The sequence below is a fragment of the Populus alba genome, chromosome 8 (genome assembly GCF_005239225.2).
Source record: "Populus alba chromosome 8, ASM523922v2, whole genome shotgun sequence".
Taxonomy (NCBI): Eukaryota; Viridiplantae; Streptophyta; class Magnoliopsida; order Malpighiales; family Salicaceae; genus Populus; species Populus alba.
In genome coordinates, this window is record NC_133291.1 from 15,652,386 (window position 1) to 15,658,373 (window position 5,988).

The window sequence follows — 5,988 nt, forward strand, 5'->3', positions numbered from 1 at the left end:
CCATAACCTGATCCAAACAAGCCTTGGACCCTAGCTCAAAACAAAGTTTTAATTAAGCCCAAACATTAAAGAAAATAATAAAAATAACTAATATGTCATTAAATACCACCAGCCCTTCTTTCCTTGTGTAGCTAGGATGAATAAGGAATCCTTATAAGAAAAGGATTCTAAAACATTAATGAATCACTGCCACATTTTTAGATTATATTGCAGCTCATTAAAGATCCTTGTGGAACTAGGAAATTCCCAAAACAAGCTGCCACATCCTTGTAGGAAAAGAATCCTAACCAAATATGAAGTTCACAAGTCAAATAGAAGTAAATAACAAAATCCGTACAACCTTCGTTGACCAGTATTGCGGTTTCTTCCCGAAATTCGATTGACCTGAATTTTTAACCCAAGGTAGTAAAACATGTTTGGAGAGTCCACATAAAATATTAGCCAGATCCAACGGTCGGATTGAGAATTATGATTGTTGCCGTAAACCTGGACTACTGCGCTTTTTACGCCAAAATCTTAATCTAACCTTACTTGGGTCGTATCACAGGGCTGAACCGTATCATTCCCTCCCTCTTCAAGAAAATTCACCCTCGAATCTTGAATAGTTTTAATTTTGACTTCAGAAGCCTCTTGTTTAAGCTTTCGAAATCCCCTTATTGCTAACACCTTTCTCCAACAACACTGTATAGAAGTAGTTACTAACAAGAATCTCAAATAAGGACGTCGTACTAACCACTTGCGTACATACTTTTGAATGATAACCAGAGCGACTCTCCTTCATCTTTCATCCTTTTGGCGTTGTACCTCTTTTTCCCATAAAGCTTCAAGATCATAGAATAATCTTCTACATTTATCAGCTTCTCGTTCTAAAACCCCCAAACCATGGCTAAGTATTTTGCATCGTTGATCTACAATCCTCCTCTGTTCCCTCTCCCTTAGTGAATACATGACACAGATAGGGGAAAAAAACAAGAAGACGATGAAAAAAATAAAGTTTATAATAGGAAGAACACTGATTTAGATTCGAGATTACGAATCTGACTTTTGTTTGGACCAGAACTTATCGGAAAAAAAACAAACAAATGCGAAAAGTGATGAAAATGACTCAAACAACAGCCAAATATCAAAATATGATGATAGTATAATGGAAGGAACGAAATAAACAGAAACAAAAACAAGTTTTGAAAGATAACACCAAACAGACTTGTTACGACAAAACTAGACCTAGTTCAGGAACCTAAAGAAACCGATATCCAAATGACCTCGAATTTAATATGTAGTATTACAATAATATGAAATCATCAAAAATCAATTTATAGGTCGTTCTCTTATTTCTAGGTACCCAAACTCCTTGTATGATCAGTTTGCGGCAGAATTGAACCTCCAATTAAAACCTCCAGAAGCCAGTATCAAAATATGCCCAAATTTAATATATGGTGCGAACTCATCCCCAATACACATGATATGAAGTTTCAATTGATTCTAAGGTGGTTTGCTTATGGTTCACTAATAGTAGTGTTTCTATAACAGAATTGAACCTCAAATTAAAACCTCAAGAAAACAATATCAGAATAAGCCCAAATTTTACATATGATGCATTATCACCCCCAATAGACTGAATAGGAAGTTTAAATTGATTATGAGGTGGTTTTCTTATGGTTCACTAAAATAGGGTTTCTGCGGCAGAATTGAATCTCGAATTAAAACCTCAAGCAAAAGACATCAGAATAAGCCCAAATTTGAAATATGATGCGATCTCAATCCCAATACACTAAATATAAAGTTTCAATTGATTCTGAGGTGGTTTGCTTAAAGTTCACCAAGAGTTGTGTTTCTGTGGCACAAATTTAATGATCCTTCAAATTTCAACTAATCCCTCTCTCTCTTTTTTTTTTAATATACTTATATGATTAGAGACAGTAACAAGATGAAATATAACCTTTTTTTTTTTTTGCTTAGATGACACAAACACGAAGGACAAGAAGATGGACGCAAACACTGAAAAACTTAAAGGAACACTAAAAAAATAATCACAAATCACAAAAGGATATGACCTTGTTTCGGAGCCTAGCTCTGATACCAACCGATGCAAACCTCGTGATCACGTGGTCACGCAACCCACAATCAAGATTGAGATCTGATCCCGGAAAGCCGAAATAGGTCTGATAGTAGTGTGACAGAATGGAAACCTGCCCCAAGACACCAACACTATTGGAATGAGTATAATGACGCCACGAAGCCAGTTAATCTTCGATAAGTCAGATTCAGTTCATTCACTCTCTATGGTTTGATAATTAGCATCCTCACAGCCCGCTTGCTGATACTTACGGTGAAAGATTCATCTATGATTCAGGTATGGAACATAACGCGAGAGTGAACGTGCTGATCAATAACTTAGAATGGAGAATTCCTATCACTCATGCTCTTGGCTGGCACCCCATTATAGATGCTATTCCTTCCACCTCTACTCCTAAGGGGAAAAAAGATATTGTTTGGTTGGATTCGCCAAATCATAGTTTCTCGGTCAAAGTAGCGTGGGAGCAACTAAGAATTCATCATCAAATGGTTGATTGGCATGACATTGTGTGGTTCAAGAATGTTGTCCCAAGACATGCATTTCTTCTATGGGTGGCTATCCAACGGAAACTCTCAACGCAGGATAGACTTCATTGGTTTGGTATACATGGTCCCAATAGGTGCTCACTCTGTCTCCGTAACAATGAAGATCACAACCACTTGTTCTTCGAATGCTCCTATACGAAAGCATTATGGTGGAATGTTTGTGACAGATGCGACATTCCAAGAATGACAAAAAGCTTGGATGAATGGATTCGATGGGCCACTGTCACTTGGCATGGCAAAAGTTTCGTCAACTTTTCTCGAAAACTGGGTTTCACAGCTACACTGTATTGTATCTGGCAAGAACGGAACGCAAGGATCTTTGCAGATGTGTCTAAAACTTCAAATTTGGTTTTTGATCAAATCGAATGTATCATTGACACAACCAAAAGCTTGATGTCTTTTTCCAAGTGCAGGAGTGTCGAAGTAATAAATAACCCGGCAAGACCGGGGTCAAACCACAAAGAGGTTAATTGTATAAATTATAAATAACAACAACAACAACAACAACAACAACAACAACAACAATAATTATACTCAGTACGTGGCATTGTTATACCTGAGAATGATCTAAAAGATCGGGTCACAGGTTTCCAGCCTATATACTGAGTTTATGAAAAGATCATAGATATATATTATATAATATAAATAGAATGTAAATAATATAATAATAATAATAATAATAATAATAATAATAATAATAATAATAATAATAACAGAAGATGTAGAAATTAATGAGAACTTTGAGATAAAAGATTAACGTAAGGATTAAACAATGATAAAAACAAATGTCAAGGTTAGAGGATCCACTAATGGTACTTCAAACAAGTATAATATAAACTCTTATTACTCAATTGGAAACCACACATAAAGGAGGTTCCAATCAGATTATAAATTGTTAACATGATTACATTAGTTATCTTATTCGAATAAAGCTAATACTTGTAAATGTTGGCAGGCATTCATGATTATAACTTATGTTAAAACAAATCAAGTTCCTTTCATAGCTCAGGTGTCGGTTATACCATACAGTATGGGCTATGAAAGTGCCAAGTATTTGTTGTACCAAGTGTTATACAACATAAATCTAGATTAACCATTTAACAAGCAAAGTATTAAAAGTAAACAAGATAACAAATATAAAACATGTTAGTATCCAACGTTAAGGTCCATGTTAAGTTTATATTATACTTATTCTTACACTATTAGTGTACCCTTTTCACCTTGACGTAATTAACTTAGCTAAACATAATAAAAGAAAGAAACATAAATGAACAAGATAAGAACATAAATGAGAAAGAAGTTAACTAAGTAAAGGAAATGAAATGAAGTGCATAAACTTGATATTAATGAAAGCAAGACATAAGAAATACAAAGAGAGAAAGCAAGAGCATGATCTTGATCTGGAAACCAAGATGCCTCAATACATGGTAAGTGCCTCCTTTTATAGGCCAAAATTTGGAACTATTGATTTGTTGACTAATTGATGAGTGGGTGGCCACATCTTGACTTGGTGACAATCCTTATCTTCTTGTCTGAACAAGACATCATTGCTAACATCATAATTTGCCCAGAATCCTCAGGAATGTTTTAGGAAATTATCTCAGCTTTCCAGCAAAAAAATAATGAGGTCATTTGGACTTCTAGAACTCAAGATATGGGCTGAACACTAAATAGTGTCTGGGCTGCAGGACAGCTTCGGACTTCTTTGTTGTTCCTATAATTTGGACTTGAAAACGGCCTTCTTTGATCTTGGTGTCCAAATGAAAGTTGTAGGCCTATGTTTTACCTTTCCATCCATATAAAATGGACCTAAATCCGAGATCTAGAGCTCCAGATATGATCCAATTACCGAGCAATGTTCCGGTTTGGACTGCATCGACATCTCTTTTCTAAGTTTGGCCATCTCTTTGTCCTTTAACTTTCAATGCTTAAACTCATCAATCAATCATTTTATTTATGTGATAGTCCTGCATTTAAAATGAGCATTTACCATAAATTAAGGTATCTTATAATATCAAACTTGTTATTATAAAACATGCTTTCGTTAAGGAGTTATTGATACTTCAAGTGCAAAATGATGATATAAAACCTTGATAAACATGCACTTTTAAGCACTAATCAATCATTCGTGATAAGCTTGTTTTGATGAGGAACGTTCAACAAACAGATGAAAACGTAATGATCCAAAGACTTTGAAGGGTCAATAACATGGACTCTTAATTTGATGTTTAGCTGGTTGTTTTTGTACCCCTAGCATATCTAGCTGGTCTAAGTTTTTGTTTTGTTATGTGGCTAGCCTGTAGCCATTTATTGGTTTCGTTTCTGTTCACATTGTAAATCTTGGGTATGCCCATTATATTCTTTGTATCATTTTCTTTTATTACATAAGTCAGCTTACCCAAAAAAAAAACAAGAACTGAAGAATCTAAGAATCACTCTCACACGTTAAAAATGGAAAAATTCAAATAATATTCATCAAAGCTGCCGAAATTTTGGCCAACATGAGTTTAAATAGTTCTTGAAAAGTCAACTACTAAACTATCTTTCAAGTATCAGAAACAGAGATTCTACTTACTTCTTCAAAAAAATTATTTTTATACTTTTAAAATATTTAAACTATCAATCAACTACCAGAAACAAAAATCCAACCTCCTTTTTAAAAAAATTTATTTTAATATTTTTAACATTTAAACTATCTTTCAAGTATTAGAAACAGAGATTCAACTTATTTTTTTTTTTAAAATTACTTTTATAATTTTAAAACATTTAAACCATCTTTCAAGTATGAGAAACAGAAATTCTACTTACTTTAGTAAAACAATTAATTTAATAATTTCAAAAAATTTAAACTGTCTTTCAAGTATTAGAAATAGAGATCCTACTTACTTTTTTAAAAAATTATTTTAATAATTTTAAAACTTTTAAACGATTTTTCAAGTATCAAAACAAAGATTCTACTTACTTTTTTTAAAAATATATATATATAATTTTATAACTTTTAAACTATTAATAAACTACTAGAAACAGAGATTCAACTTACTTTTTTTAAAAAATTATTTTTATAATTTTAAAACATTTAAACTATCAATAAACTACTATAAACAGAGATTCTACTTATTTTTTAAAAAAATTATTTTTATAATTTTAAAACATTTAAACTATCAATAAACTACTATAAACAGAGATTCTACTTATTTTTTTAAAAAATTATTTTTATAATTTTAAAAACATTTAAACTATCTTTCAAGTATCATATACAGAGATTCCACTTACTTTTTTTAAAAAAATTATTTCTATAATTTTAAAATATTTAAACTATCTTTGAAGTATGAGATACAGAGATACTAGTTACTTTTTTAAAAAAAA